The 18,887-nt window shown below is 45.1% G+C and overlaps 1 long non-coding RNA gene across 1 annotated transcript in view; it reads right to left on the bottom strand.

The window, feature by feature from the left end:
* The window catches only part of LOC137840112 (uncharacterized), a 169,788-nt gene extending 163,577 nt beyond the window's left edge, over window positions 1-6,211 (bottom strand). The window contains exon 1 of the long non-coding RNA XR_011086556.1: window positions 5,705-6,211. This is a non-coding gene — a long non-coding RNA (uncharacterized lncRNA). The remainder of the gene's footprint in view (window positions 1-5,704) is intronic.
* Between the last annotated feature and the right edge of the window lie 12,676 nt (window positions 6,212-18,887).

Here is an 18,887-nt window from a genome sequence, read left to right as displayed (position 1 = left end):
GTAACACTGAGGTCATAAAACCATTCCTGCAGTCTGCTGTTTGCACAAAGGTTTTATTGTAGTCTGGCAAGATAAGAGTCGTGGTCTCTATCAGAGCCTGTTTCAGCACTACAAAGGCATCATCCGCTACTGGTGCCCACATGATTTTTTCTGTCATTGTCATGGGAATTCCATGCACAATATCCAGCAGCGGTTGTGTTTTTTCTGCATAATGTGGGATCTATGCTCTGCAGTAATTGCAGAGCCCCAAAAATGACATCATTTGTTTTTTTTGTATCAGGTTTCGGTGCATCTGAAATAATCTGCTTTCTGGTTCTTTGTATCTGTCTTCCAGAAGCCGACAAAGTGTGACCTAAATAGTTCACTTCCCGTCTAACCCATTGTAACTTATTTTTGCTCACTTTATTTCCTGTTTTGTAGAGATAGTGTAACAATGCTAAGGAGTCTGCCTTGCAAGCAGCTTCAGTTTCAGAGGCTACCAGGAGATCATCTACATAAACTAGAAGTTGGCTTTTGTTTGACATCTGAAAATCAGCCAAACAGGCCATAATAGCTTGAACGAAAATAGTTGGAGTATCAGCAAATCCTTGTGGCAATCTGGTGTATGTATAGCTTTGTCCTTTAAAGGTAAAAGCGAACCAAAACTGTGAGTCTGGGTGAATTGGCACTGAGAAAAATGCATTGCTGAGATCAATTACTGTGAAAAACTTCTGATTAGGTTTCAAAGTGTTCAGAAGTGTGTGTGGGTCAGGCACATTGGGTGCTCTTGTTTGCACTGCATCATTCACTGCTCGTAAATCTTGTATCATTCGCCAATTAATTTTGTCGGCCTTTTGGACTGGAAAAATGGGAGTGTTGCAAGGAGAATCCGAGAACTCCCTAATGATTCCTCCTGTCAAAAGATAATTTATAACAGGGGCAATCCCATTTATTGCCTCCTGTTTTAAAGGATATTGCTTAAGCCTTGGACGCCACTCTGATCTTGGTTTGATCTGTACTGGGGAAATGGATTGTAAAAGTCCTACATCAGATGGGCCCTTGGTCCACAGTTTTTCAGGAAGCCCAGCCAATTGCCCCTCCTCCTTTTCATTCAAACAAATGTCAACTAGTCAGGGAAGCGCACAAGCGCCTGCTCTGCCTACAGCTACTTCACACACTGTTTGCTTCCACACGTCACAACTGGTACTGTAGCTCCACCCATCACCTTTGTCCTCATAATCAGTCTCAGATCCAGCAAGTTTAATTCGGGAACCCACATCTGCCCACGTTATACTGTGAGGTTTAAACAATGAGATGTGGGGTACAACCGACAATTTGTATCTGTCTTTCTGAGGAACGGGCAAGAGCACAGGAGCAGCTGCAAATGACCTGCGATCAGTGTACAGAGCAGTGATTGTTAAAGTTACTTCTGTGTCGCTGAGAAAACTTCCAATATAGTCATCTTGTGGATCAGTGAGAATATTCATGGTGACATGTAATTAAGTACAAGTCATTTCTGATTCAGGTTGGGACAATTTGTCACGGTCGGGTGGAGCATGGAGCAGGACGACGAAGTGCGGCTTGGACCAGGGTTTATTGGTGAACTCAAAAGGCAAACTGACATGACTTAACAACACAACATGACTTCCCAACCAAAACATACTTAAAACCGACAGGAACCAAAAGGACATGAAGACGACACGACAGCAACCAAAACCAGCAGCAACCAATACCAAAACCAATAATCCGAACCGGGACTGAGGGGCAGACAGGACTTTTATACACGACAGATAACGAGAGGCAGGTGGGAACAATCACACTGATCATGGGCACACAGGAGGGGAGGGGCGAGCACACAGACAGAAACCAAGACAACAGACACATAGTGGAGCAGTTGGGGACGAGACGTGACACAATTGTTTTCGAGCTTCACTCAGCAATCTGCTTGGGAGTTTAGGATTTCGTTCAGGAGGGATGGCATAGGAGCAGCAAATCTGTTCACCTGCTTGTGCAGCATATGAGTCCACATCTCTCACTCTACATGCTCGCATGCCATCCTTTACTGGAATTATTGCAATTCCCAACCGAGTCATCAGATCTCGTCCCAACAGGTTTATGGGACATTTTGGGGATAGGACAATCGAAACTGAAGCCATGCTTCCAGTTTCCTTATCTCTCACTTCAACTGGATTAGAGATACTCTCCTTGTGTATCTGCCCATCAGCAGATTTCACCCAAATAGTATTTTGGGAGGCCTTTAGATTTGGGACTTTAGCTTTTATCACGGTTTTACAAGCCCCGGTATCACACAAAAACTCGACATCACTGCCTCCAATGTTTAGAGTAACATATGGTTTTTCTTTTAATGCACTCAGAATGTCCCATGCTGTATGGACATCTACTATTTCTTCCTCTATAGGAGCATCAGAGGTCAAAGGGGGGGAATCTAGTCATGCTGAGAATTTGGCCTTTCCTCTGCCCCTTCCTGCACCCTTTGATTGATATTGTTTTGCAGAACGACACACTCTTGCAAAGTGTCCTCGTTTCCCACAGTTCCAACAGTTGTCAGAATCTCGTGGGGGTTTTGAATTATATGGCGGCCTGCGACCTTGTTGGCCTCTACCTCCTCCTCTGCCTTGCTGGGACCCTTGGAAGAAGACTGTTGTATCTTCATCTAGTTCATCATCATTATCTAAATGAAATACATCAGAACGTTTGCCTTTTTTGATCACTTTTTCAGCATGTCTGGCCCATTGCATAGTTGTTGTCACACTTGCAACATCCACTTCCACCAAATGTTTCCTCACCCAGTTGCCTATTTCAGGGCGGAAATTAGTGAGGAGCGCATTTTTAAGCTGTTGTTGATAAGCACTCTCAGCTGTATCATTGAATGGGATGCCACTATGCACCCTGAATTCTTTTTCAAATCTCAAACGAAAATCATCAGTATCTTCGCCAGGCTTCTGTTTTATCAAAGTCAAAGTCAAAGTCAAAGTCAGCTTTATTGTCAATTTCTCCACATGCCAAAGACACACAAAGAAACCGAAATTTCGTTCCCCCCTATCCCACGGTGACAAGACATGGCTCACAACAGACAAACAAGTAAACAAGTATAACAAAAGCGTGCTGAATAAATAATGAATAAATAACACAACAACAACAATAATAAACAACAATAAATAAATAAATAAATAGGAGGAGCAGAAAAAAAAGGAGCAAGTGCGCGTACAGCAGACATTCCCGAAAGTAGCGCAACAGTGCCGCACGCTACGCAGAAGGGCACTTTATTCCTGCCAAATGACCATAATTCGCTCGTCTTTGAAATATAGTTCGCACTCTTTGCACAAGACCATTCCATTGTGCTGCATACTCCCCTCCCAATTGATTCCCCTCAACGGGATAGGGAAAAGGCCCTTGATTATTTCTACCTGTATAATTTCCTCTAACCTTTGCCCAGTCTTTTCCCAAGGAGGACATTGCAGCCTCTCCTGCCTCATGTCCATTCAGTCTATAGGAATGTATAATTCCAGCCATGTCCTCTGCCCATATATCTGGGTCTTCAGCAACAGGGGTAACGCCTTCAACTGCTTTTCTTGCCTCTTCCAGAGTCCATGGCCGGAAAACATATGTATGTGGGGGTTGGCCTTCGCCTACAATAGGGTTTGGCACCTGTATCATTGGGCACACATCAACATTGTCTACATTTTGAGAAAATTTAGCAGCAGTGGTCAAACTTCTTGTTTGTACAGGACTTCTAATAATGTGACCCTGACTTCTTTTGCTGTTATATGGGGGGGGGGCTGAAGGTTTGTTAAGCTTGGATACAAGTTTTGCGTACGAGCGGAAGGCCCCTCTTGCTCCTCTGCTTGAGCTGCGCCTTCAGTTTCGGCTGGAGCCATGGCCGCGGCAGTGCGCCTGCGCACTGTGGCCTCATTGTCTTCCGGCCTGACAAACATAGTCTCAGCCTCATCACCTTTCATCTTTCTATCTTTTGTCTTTTGGATTTGTTCTTTTCTCTCTTGTGAAGCTTTCAACCACATTTTAGCACAATCCAATTCTCTCTCTTTTCTTTTCTTTTCTTTTTCAGTCCATTTTTCTTTTTATCCAGACTCTCTTCTAAAACATCAACTACTATCTTCCACACTTCAACTCTCAACTTCCCTTCTACTCCATACTTTTTCTTCCACTTCGGCATATATTGCATACAATTAAGAAATCTACTCGCCATGTACTTCTCATCTCCGTCAAGAGGTAGAGATTTACCGTTTTTATTCCCCATATTATTCTAGTAATTTTAGGTTATACAATTTCTTTTTCTCAAAAATATTATTATTATTATTATTATTATTACTTATTTATTTCTTTGACTCTTTGAGGATCCTCAATGCAGGTTTAAATCGACCTTTCAACAAATTACTAGCCTGTATTATTGCCGTGGATCAATGCTAGAACTGCTATTTAGTCAATTTATCCTACCAGTCACAGTCTCAACCACACAAACTCAAGCGCTTTTTATTTTTCTCATGGCTCGGACAAACCAAAGCCGTATCTCATAGCTCGGACAAACCAAAGCCGTATCTCATAGCTCGGACAAACCAAAGCCGTATCTCATAGCTCGGACAAACTAAAGCCGTATCTCTCGTGCACCTGTGGTTTTTTACCCGTTTCACAAACACAATCACACAACTTCAGGCCTTTAACTTACTTGTCCCCTGGTTCGTTGCACTGCCGGGTCCCGTCAATCCACCTCTGTCAGACGAAGGCAGACCTAAGATGCTGGCCCAGCGAAGAATTTCCTTCCCAGGTCTTTCTTTACCAGGTCCGGCTAGTGTACGCTGGCCCGTCGACGGTGTACAGCGTGTCGTCCTCCGTCAGCCAGATGATGGGTATGAGAGGTCCCGGGTTTCGGCACCAAAATGTTAGAGATTTGCTCACTCCAACTTATTTTGCAAGAACCACACGGGAGACAGGCAAGTTCTTTTAGACACCTGCAGGTGGAGAGTTCACTCGCTCCAGAATGAAGTCGGGCTCTCCCAACTGCAAGGACATATTTATTAAGAGAAAGAGTGGGGGTAAGAGTAGACTGAATAGGAAGCCCTTGTGCTCTAGTCAAAACATATCAGGGGATGTTTTACGACCTTGTGTAGGATGAGACAAGGTAGGTTATTTATTACCGGTTGCATTCCAACATAATCATACGATAAGGATAATTTGAAAAACCCTAACAGCAGGTGCAACCTCAGATGTGCTATACCAGGGGTGGGCAAACTTTTTGACTTGCGGGCCGAATTGGGTTCTAAATTTTGACCGGGGGGCCGAACCAGGAGCAGATGGATGTAGTGTTTGTGTGAAGTAATATAAACGACCTGTAAAGGTCATTGCGTAAAAGGTTTTGGCCTTTAGTAGGTAGTAAAGCATGGATATTCAAAAAAAGTTTTTTGAAAACAAATGCATTTATTAACAGCATTAAAAAAAAACATCCCTAAAAAAACTGCTATCAGTGATTCTCATAAAATATGACACTGTTATTATGAATAACAGTCTCCATCACTTCAGTGCCTGCAGGTGAGATTAATGAAAGATGTATGTTTATCTTATGAGATCACATCAAACGGCAAACATTCTGACCATCATCTTGAAGAATCGGTGAAAGCATACATCCAAATAAAGCAATCAAAACGGCAACACGGTGAGGGGTATCTGAAAATCAGAGCAGAGTTTTAACTCACAAACACCTGGTAACAGAAGTGAGGAAACGGAAAACACTTCCTTAAAGTAAGCCTTAAGAACTTTAAAGGTTAAGATTAGTCACAAACAGGTGGTGCATCAATGTCCTTGAGCATCCTGCATTGTTTGAAAATGAGAATGGTCGCTAGTTTCAATCCCTGCTATTTGTACAGATCATATTCAAAATGCATTTTTTACAACAAACTTGAAAGCCTCCCCTTCATTTTCAGTGTTCATTTGATGTTGATGTTCATGTGGCTGAACGTCACGTCGCGTACGTCCAGCCAAATTGGCCACTCTTTTTAAACACTCGTCACTCAGTGTCCACCTTGCTTTTCCTTGGGCGACTCATTTTAATGGAAGGATTCCAGGGGAAGGTTTGTGGGTGGCTTTAGCGTAAAACTGTATCCGAAAACTCGGCGCGCAAATTACAAGAACGCTCCAAATTTGGCACTGCTACAAATAGAGCGCGAGTGCGCCATTTCCGTACTACTGAGTACGTACACGCACTTTCTGACACGGCTTCCGGTAGTAAATGCGCAGGCGAGTGGTTCCCCATCTACTGGGGAAACGCAGTCATTGCAGGCAAAATGACCGAAAAAAAAAAGTTTAATAATACAATTTGTTTAGGGTTGGCGGGCCGGATTAAACGGTCCCGCGGGCCGGATGTGGCCCGCGGGCCGTAGTTTGCCCATACCTGTGCTATACGCTCCTCAACATAATATCTTTTGCGATAAGAGAGGGTTTCATCTCAGAAACATGTCATTTTCCAAGCGGCTTCGTGTGGTGTACGATAAAAGAAGGCTGCTAGAGCGAGGCACCACTGAACCGTTTGGCTACTGATATTTCTATCTAGCTATCCATACGTGAATTTGACCCTAGATTAGAACTTCCTTTTTCATCTCTAGTAGCAGGGCCTTCAGGTTGTGGCAAGACTTTCTTTGTAAAAAATGTATTGGAAAATCCTGAACATGTTATGAGAAAAAAACCTGATAATATTGTCTGGGTTTATACTTCATCTCACCCAATGTACGATGAGCTCAAAAACCTTAATAAAGACATTCTTTTTATCAAGGGGCTGCCTGAATCTTTTGATGACGAGAAGCTGTTCCCGCCACAGCAACAGCATCTACTGATTTTGGATGACATCATCTTTCAAGCTTCGGATAATCCGGAAGTGGTCCGGATATTCACCCAATATAGACATCATAAAAATTTAAGCGTTATAATGCTAACGCAGAATGTATTCCATCAGGGCAAATTCAGCCGTACTATTAGTTTAAACAGTAATTATTTGATTTTGTTCAAAAACCCCCGCGATAAACTGCAGGTGAATGTCCTGGCGAATCAAATTTCTCCCAGCAACCGGAAGTTTTTCCTGGAATGCTTTGAAGATGCTACAAGAGAGCCGCATGGGTATTTACTGGTAGATTTGAGACCTTCATGCGCAGAACAATATAGACTACGTACAGGTGTACTACATAACCAGTGGCCTGTCGTTTATATCCCCAAACAATAAAACGATGACGAAGCTTTTAAAAACAAATGCTCCGTTACTCAAATCTCTGTTTACATCCAAACCGGCCAAACGTAAGCATTTGCTACTCAGAGGTCCCAGTCACCTCTCTGGCTGGAAAGGAGCCCGAGCTGGTGTGCGAGGCAGAAAGATTCCGACTAGATATAGTCGGACTAGCCTCCACACACAGTTTGGGTTCCGGTACAAGCCCTCTCGAGAGGGGCTGGACTCTCTTCCACTCTGGAGTTGCCCACGGTGAGAGGCGTCGAGCAGGTGTGGGTATACTTATTGCCCCCCGGCTGGGCGCCTGCACATTGGGGTTCACCCCGGTGAACGAGAGGGTAGCCTCCCTCCGCCTTCGGGTGGGGGGACGGGTCCTGACTGTTGTTTGTGTCTATGCACCAAACAGCAGCTCAGAGTACCCACCCTTCTTGGGGTCCCTGGAAGAAGTGCTGGAGAGCGCTCCTTCTGGGGACTCTATCGTTCTACTGGGTGACTTCAATGCTCACGTGGGCAATGACAGTGAGACCTGGAAGGGCGTGATTGGGAGGAACGGCCCCCCTGATCTGAACCCGAGCGGTGTTCTATTGTTGGACTTCTGTGCTCGACACGGATTTTCAATAATGAACACCATGTTCAAACATAAGGGTGTCCATGTGTGCACTTGGCACCAGGACACCCTAGGCCGCAGTTCGATGATCGACTTTGTAGTCGTGTCATCGGATTTGCGGCCGCATGTTTTGGACACTCGGGTGAAGAGAGGGGCGGAGCTGTCAACTGATCACCACCTGGTGGTGGGTTGGCTCCGATGGTGGGGGAAGATGCCGGTCCGACCTGGCAGACCCAAACGCTCTGTGAGGGTCTGCTGGGAACGTCTGGCAGAATCTCCTGTCAGGAAGAGCTTCAACTCCCACCTCCGGCAGAGCTTTTCCCACGTCCCGGGGGAGGCGGGGGACATTGAGTCCGAGTGGACCATGTTCCGCGCCTCCATTGTTGAGGCGGCCGACCGGAGCTGTGGCCGTAAGGTCGTTGGTGCCTGTCGTGGCGGCAACCCCCGAACCCGCTGGTGGACACCGGCGGTAAGGGATGCCGTCAAGCTGAAGAAGGAGTCCTATCGGGCCGTTTTGGCCTGCGGGACTCCGGAGGCAGCTGACAGGTACCGGATGGCCAAGCGGAACGCGGCTTCGGCGGTTGCTGAGGCAAAAACCCGGGCGTGGGAGGAGTTCGGTGAGGCCATGGAGAATGACTTTCGGACGGCTTCGAGGAAATTCTGGTCCACCATCCGGCGTCTCAGGAGGGGGAAGCAGTGCAACGTCAACACTGTTTACAGTGGGGATGGCGTGCTGCTGACCTCGACTCGGGACGTCGTGAGTCGGTGGGGAGAATACTTCGAAGACCTCCTCAATTCCACCTACACGCCTTCCATTGAGGAAGCAGGGCCTAGAGACTCTGAGGCGGATTCTCCAATCTCTGGGGTCGAAGTCACTGAGGTAGTTAAAAAACTCCTCGGTGGCAAGGCCCCGGGGGTGGATGAGATCCGCCCAGAGTTCTTAAAGGCTCTGGATGTTGTGGGGCTGTCATGGCTGACACGCCTCTACAACGTTGCGTGGACATCGGGGACAGTGCCTCTGGATTGGCAGACTGGGGTGGTGGTTCCCCTCTTTAAGAAGGGGGACCGGAGGGTGTGTTCCAATTACAGGGGAATCACACTCCTCAGCCTCCCTGGTAAGGTCTATTCAGGGGTGCTGGAGAGGAGGGTCCGTCGGGAGGTCGAACCTCGGATTCAGGAGGAGCAGTGTGGCTTTCGTCCTGGCCGTGGAACAGTGGACCAGCTCTACACCCTCGGCAGGATCCTCGAGGGTGCGTGGGAGTTTGCCCAACCAGTCCACATGTGTTTTGTGGACTTGGAGAAGGCGTTCGACCGTGTCCCTCGGGAGGTTCTGTGGAGGGTGCTTCGGGAGTACGGGGTGCCGAGCCAACTGATAAGGGCGGTTCGGTCCCTGTATCACCGATGCCAGAGTCTGGTCCGCATTTCCGGCAGTAAGTCGGATTCGTTCCCAGTGAGGGTTGGACTCCGCCAAGGCTGCCCTTTGTCACCGATTCTGTTCATAATTTTTATGGACAGAATTTCTAGGCGCAGCCGAGGCGTTGAGGGGGTCCGGTTTGGGGACCTCAGCATCGCGTCTCTGCTTTTTGCAGATGACGTGGTGCTGTTGGCTTCTTCAGGCCGTGATCTCCAGCTCTCGCTGGAACGGTTCGCAGCCGAGTGTGAAGCGGTCGGGATGAGGGTCAGCACCTCCAAATCCGAGTCCATGGTCCTCGATCGGAAAAGGGTGGAATGCCCTCTCCGGATCGGGGATGAGATCCTGCCCCAAGTGGAGGAGTTCAAGTATCTTGGAGTCTTGTTCACGAGTGAGGGGAGGATGGAGCGTGAGATCGACAGGCGGATCGGTGCAGCGTCGGCAGTAATGCGGACCCTGTACCGGTCCGTTGTGGTGAAGAGAGAGCTGAGCCAAAAGGCAAAGCTCTCAATTTACCGGTCGATTTACGCTCCTACCCTCACCTATGGTCACGAGCTATGGGTCGTGACCGAAAGAACGAGATCTCGGATACAAGCGGCCGAAATGAGTTTTCTCCGCAGGATGTCCGGGCTCTCCCTTAGAGATAGGGTGAGAAGCTCGGTCATCCGGGAGAGACTCGGAGTAGAGTCGCTACTCCTCCACGTTGAGAGGAGCCAGATGAGGTGGCTCGGGCATCTTATCAGGATGCCTCCTGGACGCCTCCCTGGGGAGGTGTTCCGGGCATGTCCCACCGGTAGGAGACCCCAGGGACGACCCAGGACGCGCTGGAGAGACTATGTCTCTCAGCTGGCCTGGGAACGCCTTGGGATCCCCCGGGATGAGCTGGATGAAGTGGCTGGGGAGAGGGAAGTCTGGGAGTCCCTCCTGAAGCTGTTGCCCCCGCGACCCGACCCCGGATAAGCGGAAGAAGATGGATGGATGGATGGAGGTCCCAGTAGTTTAGTGAAAGCATTATGTGAGATTGCTCTTAATCTTCTTAAAGGACATGTACCCTTAAAATCAAAACTTTACAAGAGACTTAAAAAGCAAAAGAAAAATATCCGCTTTTTGGCTAATAAGAAAAATACTTTGAAGAAGAAAAGAGCTGTGTTAGTTCAGAAAGGTGGTTTTATATTGCCGTTACTGGCCGCTTTCGCACCTGTTCTCGGAAGTGTCATTAGTGGCTTTATGAACAAATCATAAAATGAGTTTGAAAACGGCTCAGAAGATATTCCTGATTTCACCTTATCAGCTCGAGAGGCTGAATCGACCCGCTCCGACCATCCGTGATACAGCAGAGTATTCTTTGGATGAAGAGATGAAACAGGTTTTGGGTAATAAAAAATTAAATCAATATGAATTTATCAAACCTTAATGCAGCGTTACATGGGGTTGGTCAAACAAAAAGAATCAGAGCAAATTACGATTCGCAACGAAGCCAATGAGGGGGGTGAAAGAAAGACGATTGAGATGACAGGTGAACGCTATGAGGATATTTTGGACGCCATAGGTCCACGTTTCCGACGCAACGCCAACTATGTGCTGAAAAGACTGTCGGCAGAAGATGTAAGCTGGACGCCGTTAAGTGAATTTATTTTTAGAGGAAAAACTGTCAAAGGCTCCCATATGAGCGATTTGTTGAGACATTTGTGTGTGAGTGGGAAAAAAATCAACGAGCAACCGGTAGGATGGAGTGAATTTCTCCGGACGCTAGCCCGATTAAATTTACCGGAAACAAGCATCTCCAACTCCTTGGCTCGCGCAGATTTTAAACGTTTAAAATAAGCTAGGGGTGAAGATGAGGATGTTTCTTATGTCGAAGATGTAAGCGTGATGAATAAAAGAAAAAGAAAGAGGATATCGCCGGTAGTAAAATGGGTTAGTTATTAGATGATACTCTATTGTTGTTAGTGAAAAAAAAACCCACATGACTCTGTAACTCTCTTTAACAATGTTTATTGAATAAAAGAGATTTTTATAAAACATTAAAACGGTTTCAGACAATGACATTTTTTAAATTTATGCAATGAACATGATGTTTGCCCGCCGCACATCTGGTCTGGCCTTCAACATTTTTTGACAAACTCACTAACCATGGCGTCGTTATGGAGAGGATCGGAATTGTAATGAGTCATCACCTCATGATAGGTGAGCCCCCACCCACGTTGGCTTAAATCAGTGTTTCCCAACCACTGTGCCGCGGCACACTGGTGTGCCGTGAGAGACGTTCAGCTGTGCCGTGGGATTGTCCAATATTAATTACGGAGTGCATTGTAAACAGGATCGCCAAACCACTGGTCAGTTCGCGCAAGGCCTGGTCAGCCACTTGCTAATCGTGCATGTGTGGAGAATCGGAGAATCTTGAGATTTCATATTGTGTCGATATGATTGTATTGCATCGGCACATATTCAGTTTATGTGTGTGTTGCTGTGTGCTTTTGCTAACAGTGACAGACACTATGACGGTTGTGGTGCGTTTGTGGTCCGATGGAAATCAGAGAATGCAGTTCAACCCGGAGAACCTGGATTGGTTATTTTTCACATACGTAAAATAAGCAGTCAAGTCGAGACTTCTCGACTGTGATAGCCACTCAGCTGCTGTCAGAACAGCAGAGCGTCTTTAAAAGTGACTTTGTTCTTATTGTTGCAATATTTATAGACCTAGTCCAAAACAGTAAACAAAATCACGTTGATTCTTTTATTTTAATCACAATCACTTTAAATAGTTTATTTCTTACACCGTCTAAAACCTTTTTAAAAAACTGTCACTTTTATTTAAAAAAAGGAATACAATTTAAAGAATATTTAGTATTTATTTCTATTAAATTATTCGACTCTCCATACATATATAGGAATAGGACTCTACGTGTTTCGTTGTAATATAACTGATTTTAATATAGGAGCTTAACAGATTTTTGTTGGCGGTGTGCCGCGAGATTTTTTCCAATGAAAAGGTGTGCCATGAATGAAAAAAGGTTGGGAAACACTGGCTTAAATAATACACGCAGTGTTGACCGCAGGTGTCTGTCAGCTCGTGTTGCAGCTGGCCATTCTGATATTCGACCCGTTTAGAATGCTTCTTCAAAAATCTGTATATACTTGACGGGTAATATGGACTATCCGGTGGCAGACCAAAAGAATCCCCAAAGAATGTGGCCGAACCGTCCGATTCTAAAGTCAAAGCGAGCTAGTGCTCTCCGGGTAGATGTCTTGGATGGGTGTTGACAATGTAATATTTTGGAGGCGGGTCTCTGACGTCAGCTAACTCATCCGATGGGAAAACACCTCCAAATAAGGTTCTCTGCATCCGAGTCATAATCAAGTCCAATTCACGACCGTTCATAGCGTTAATAATTGTCAGGTTCAAAGTGCTAACTGAATATCTGTATAAAAGAAAAGGATCAGCAGACAAACACAAGTGAGGCAGAATATTGAGTTTTCTCGCGAGGAGTGAGATACAGATTGCTTTCTACAATCTGACTACAGTAAATATCTGTTTACACTCCTCGCTCTTTTTATTTGGAATGCCCTACCCACAGTGTGAGACGATTAGCCCCTGAGGGTAAGGGGGAAAAAAGATTGCGGGCCTCGTCTTGTAAGAAAAGAAACAAAAAGTAATGCACAAAGTGTTGCGTGCAGATATGGCTATATCAGCAAAACAGTTTAAACAATATTCGAGAGATAAAAAGAGAAAGTGACGTTCTTTAAGGAAGATCGGAAGGTTCATGACGCATCGTTTGACGTGTTGTTTTCACAATCTGTTCTGGTGGACGCTGAGATGTCAGCAGTATCTTGTTTGACACAACCGTCATCTCGCCCCTGACCCAGCCGTAATCCTTCTGTTCTGTTGCACAAGATAAGAATAAGCAAGGCAAAGCAGCAAGCATACTGAGCAGTAACATTATGAATAAGTACTCATTAGAGAACGCATGATAACATATATATACAATTTTTCTAACAATAATAATAATAGTCCATCAATATGGTTCAAGATTTTGTGAGTGTTTGTCAGGCAGTTTTGTGTGTATTCGTCTCGTGTGATACGTCGTGCTGAGCTCGGACTGGAGCATTGTTGGGATGCGTCGGCAGTGGGTCTGCGAGGCAGCGGAAGAGGGGCCACCGCGGAGACGTCGGGCCAGGCTTGCGGCCAACCCAGCTCGCTCAGCCGTGCCTTCCATTCTCCTGGCGTACGTTCGTTCGCGGGACGACAAGATGGGTTGCGTTCGCCTGATAGGATCCACGAACCGGACAGTGCGTGCCTGCTGTGTGCTCGTGTTCACAGTGGCCTGGTTGACTGTCATCTTACCGGACTCTGCTGTGCATCGGGAGCGGCTAGCGTGCTATCACGCTTATTGTTCATTGATGGTGACTTCTTGTGTTATTTTTCCTATGTTGTTTACTTGTATGTGCGTTGTGAACTCTGTCTCGTCACCCTGGGATAGTGAGAAACGTAATTTCGATCTCTTTGTGTGTCTTGACATGCGGAGGAATTGACAATAAAGGAGACTTTGACTTTGACTTTGACTTTTCCCTCTTAGTGTTAATCTCAATCAGGGAATTGTATGCAGCGTATACAATAAGTGTTGCTGTGTGCGGCAGCGGCATACGGAAAGGCAAATCTAGTCTTAAAACCCCGTTTTTTATCGGTGTTAAAGCCCCAGAATCATCTGTCTGACTTAAATTGAAAACAAAAAGTGAGTAGCCTTGACTAAAATCCTGTTGATCGATACAAAGAGGTAGATGTTTCAAAAAACGCCCTGTTGTTGTGTATAAATTATGAAATTCACGTGTACATATCCCAGCTTCGAAATTGGGCTGAAAAGCTTTGGCAGGTATTTGTCGACCTTCGTGACTAAGAGCCAAGTACTCTATGTTGTAATGCAAAAAAATTAAACGGGTTTAAATCTCTCCGTCCCATTAAACTGTTGTGGTGTACTAGGGCTATTACAATTTGTTTAGGGATATGTCCGAGGAAGAGATTATCCTGATGGCAGATTCTTGAGTTTTGAGGAATGGAGAAAGTCTTCATATTTATTCTGGTTAACGGATACAACGCATTACCTTTCTGTAAAGCGGCGGCATGGCCTATTGCTACGGCCGGTGAGACTGTTACTTTTTTCACAAATAGGGATGCTCCTAGTATTTTGAGACACGAGTCGCTGTCTGGAGCGCTCATGAGACAGAAATCATCAGAAGCTCTAGTTAACTTTAGACACAGATCCACATTATTCAATGGATGACGTTCAGAAAAGAAAATATCTCCATGAAGCGGTCCCGTTAGGTGGAATTCACGTGAACCTGCAATCTGCTGCGCGCGACGCAAAAACCCGAGATTAATTTTAGCTCCCTCGACCGCGATGGAGTCCATCCGTCCCCTAGTGTCTTTTGCGAATATTCCTGCTGTGAATTGTGACTGCAAAGAATCGTTTGAAAAGTTTAACAGTAACTCGATGATGGACCGGTAGGCGTGTGTGGCACTAGATTGTGAGATTAGCCGCCCGCCCAGCGAAATATCTAATTGACTAAAAATTGTGTTTATAGGGAAATTCACGATGCCAACTTGTTCTTGCGGTGGAATATTTGTCCCATCCCTACGCGTCACCTTTAAACGGAGATGTAGTAAAGTGTCGGATAAATCTAAATATTTTGAGCCGTCCCCGGGTATAAAAAATTGTATGGGGCCCTGGTCCACAATTGCGGACAAAGGTTGAAATTCGACATATGAACTATCTTCTATGGAGAGTTGCGTCAAGGGCGGGCCAAACAAATCGAGACTTGATAGCGTTGCCTCGACTGATTTAAAATGTAGAAGGGCTATTTTTTAAGAGAAAATATCTGTCTTGCGTCTCCTCCGCTTTTTCTTGACCGGTCGAGCGCCTTTTTCTTTTAACGCTCCTTTTTATCCGCCCACCAGGATGGAGTCTCCCACGTGACAATACAGCTAGACCGGAACCTTGTTGATCGGTGTCTTGTTTCCGGTGGATTCTTCGAATGACGCGCCCTGCTACATCCGTTGCTATGTTTTTAGCAGCGGCTTGAAGATGCGGCTTCGCCAAGTTGAACCCGTTTTTGAACATAGGCATCACGAAGCGGAATAGTTTAGCAAAAATAGACCCCAGACCACGCCCATATTGAATTGGGGCACCAGAAAATCCTTGAAATGACCCCCCGACTTGTGTTTCATAATAATCGACAAAACGATACAGGTCGGGATGCGTTGTTGATGTCATCATTATTTTTTATTATTTCGATCTAAAATGCAGAATGAGAATGACTTTCCCGTATTCAAAATCTGTCGGATTGTTCTGGTCTGTTCGCAGGTAAACCGAAATGGTTTCAATATGGCTTCTGCACACATCTAAATAGTAAACAGGATTAAAAGTTTTGTTTACAACGTCGCCGTAACTACCCTCAATAGGTAGGGTCCTAAGCATTGGAGCGTAGGCGTCACCAACTGTATGATGATGTATGACGTCAGTGTAGATGAACATGAAATATGATCCGGCTCGTCTGTCGGCAGGATGTTGTGCGTGTATGCCTTCCGGCTTGAGTGAGAGCCAATGTTCAGGGTTCATTCCAACAATGTACGCTAGGGGGCTCTTGAACATAATTCTCAACCCTTCTTCGCCCGAAAACAAGAACCTCTGTTTATGTTGATCAAATTGGACATCAATCTTTTTGTTACTAATAGAGTTTGAATGTCCAAAGCTAACAACTCATGATCTTTATAGACCTCGCGTTTTAAGCATGGTCCGCACTTCTGATTCATCTTGGAACACGTCCCCTCTATGAACCGGAAGCTTAGGCTGTTTCAGATAGAAATTCTGTTTTTTCTCAGGAACGTTAGGAATTGAGTTGATGTATGAAATCTCACATAAACGGAGCTCCCACGAACCTTTTAAATCGATATGTTGCGCTAGTTCGGTTTTTAATTCTGTGAGGCTGTTCTCGCTAAAAAGATGCATACTAGCATTTGACGCTGATGTTACGTAGAATTCTCTCTGGCCTTCACCCATCTTGTAATTTTCACAGAATGGCCGTTTTATCGAACGTCAAATGTTTTTAATATTCTTTGCGGGTACCCAACTGTCGAATTTGGCTGGCCACCCAACCCAGTGGACGAGGGATTTGCGTTTGCCTGACACGGTGCGTGACTTAAGAATTTTCTGTATGCGAAAAATTTTATTTTTTTTAATTTTTACTTTTTGTAATTCCGCTTCGTAAAAGCTGCCTTCTATAGGCATACCATCCAAGTCCGATATTTTATAGACGGGAGGAACGCGATGAAGACGTTTTGTTATTCTGAATATTTCATCTGTATAACTCTGTAAATAACCTTTCTCAAAAGCCCCTCTCAGCTTTGAAAGCCGCACAGTTTCACCTGGAGTGAATCGGAACTTGTCCCCGCGTTGAAAAGGGTTGTTTGTATACAGGTTGGTAAAAACAATATCTTTATTATCCTCGTTTACGGCATTTGGTGTCATTTTTATACTACTGTGAAAACTGTCATTATAACTGACAATAAAATCCTGAATTACATCAATGTAGCGTTGCGTGTTCTTAGCTGTGAAATACCTCCACATGCGCGTTTTCAACGTTTTGTTGAATCGTTCAACGGTTTGCGCTTTTGTATCGGAAGATGTTGCAAAATGTGTAATATTGTACTTTCCCATTAATTTCTGGAAATGTTTGTTAAAAAACTCCGCCCCTTTATCTGTTTGAACGCGTAATGGCGAACCGTTAACTGATAGGATATTTTCAAATGCTTTGGTGACCTGCGTACCTGTTTTAGCTTTCAAAACGCGTACATATGCACGTTTCGAGAAAATATCGATTACGGTTAGTAAATATTTATATCCATCGTTGTAGCGTGCTAGTGATTGCATATCGCATAAATCTGCTTGGAATTGTCTCATAGGACCTCGAACAAAAACTTTATTTCTAGGAAAAGTTATTCTGGCTGGTTTGTGTAAAGTGTAAGCATCTTGATCGGATAAAAAAGCTTTCACTTTTTTAATGTTAGTGTTTTTACAGCTAACAGCCGCTGTTCTGTGTAGGCGCGTCTCTCCACCAAAACTAGCTGGATTCTTAGCACAATAATAGAGTTTTTGAAGACATCTCTCGCCACCCATTGTTAGGTAAGTTCTGCTGGATATCAGAGTGTGACGCTGTTAATAAAACAAACAGGTATGACGTCTTGTGATTTTTAATTGAATGAACACAGAGAAACAATTGCTTTTCTGGTCACAATAGTTTATTACGGAAAAAAAATCGAGTTCTTAAAAACATTACTAATAAGCAGAAACAGGTATAAAACATAGTAAAAATAAAAACATGGTAAAAAAAATGGTAAAAAAATGTTTTTTCTACAACTCCTAAGGTTTAACATAACGCATGAATGAAGATGTTACTTTGGACCCTATTAGAGTTTTAAACTTCTTTAGCTGCTCCCCGGTTATATCTAGAAACACTGTTAGGATAGTCACCAGTTGGGCCCACATTTTTTTCACAATATTTCCCATTGTGTCTTTCCAAACGTTCTAAATAATAGCGCTACTTCGTTGTTACTCAACACAGTGTCACGAGCTTCTTGTTTTATCATACGGAACCGCGCAAAGATCTTGCACTTGTGAGCTAGGTCGTGTAGAATGGCAGAAACAGTATTGCGAATGTTTATAAGAGATGCTGAGGTTTTAAAATAGAAAAGCATTGTCGACAACGTATGGAGGAAGTCAGCATTGCACAACTCAGCCGTCACTGCTTCATAATTCGCGTAGAAATAAAAGCTTCGATCCTCAATAAACAAACATGTATGATGCATCTGGCTAAGGTCGTCAAGAGCACATCCGTCACATGTCATTTTCGCATGCTTCATTAAGGCATCATACAAAAGATGAGCGACCATCCGTTTCAGGCGTATGTAATCTTCAATCACCAGCCATTTAAGAGGCTCTACCGTTATATGATATTCTGCGTCCTGTTGTGTGTTGATTCTCACAGGTGTCGACGTCACCGTAGGAACGATACCAAACTCAAGGTCCAGCGGGGGGTAATTGGTAACGATCGTGTCGTCCGCCTCCTCAAAATCACCGGGCACTTCTGTCTCTGTCTGTCTGAGCATGACTCTTATGTCAGCAGCAGACAAGCAGGGCAAATCCATGCCATTTTCAGGATAGCGTGCGCATGCGTTGTCAAACAGCTCGATGGCTCGTGACGAGGACCACGGTTCATGCTGTTGCTGCTGCTGTTGCTGCTCCATCGTGCTTGCTAGGTTGTACCCCGAGGTTTCAGGGGTTTCAAACACGTCAAAGGTTGATGACAAAGCTCCGTAGAGAGAATCGGGTTGCAGGTCGCCGAGGCAGATCTGACATGCGTTCGCTCGGGTCGGGAGTAGGCAATGGAAGAATCTCAAACCTTTCCACCCCTGTCGCTGGCGTTGGTCCCGGTTTTTCAGCCGCCGTGCTTGGCCGTGGTGCCGCTATGAAGGCCGTGTCCGCATCATCTGTCTCGGCATCAGAGTTGTCAGGGCTGGATCAGAATGTGATGCCAGGCCCATGTTCCATAGGTACAAAACTTGGTAAAAGTCGTCTGGCTAGGATTTTTTG

The sequence above is a fragment of the Syngnathus scovelli genome, chromosome 2 (genome assembly GCF_024217435.2).
Source record: "Syngnathus scovelli strain Florida chromosome 2, RoL_Ssco_1.2, whole genome shotgun sequence".
In the NCBI taxonomy this organism is placed as follows: domain Eukaryota; kingdom Metazoa; phylum Chordata; class Actinopteri; order Syngnathiformes; family Syngnathidae; genus Syngnathus; species Syngnathus scovelli.
This window is presented reverse-complemented; position numbering and strand designations above follow the sequence as displayed.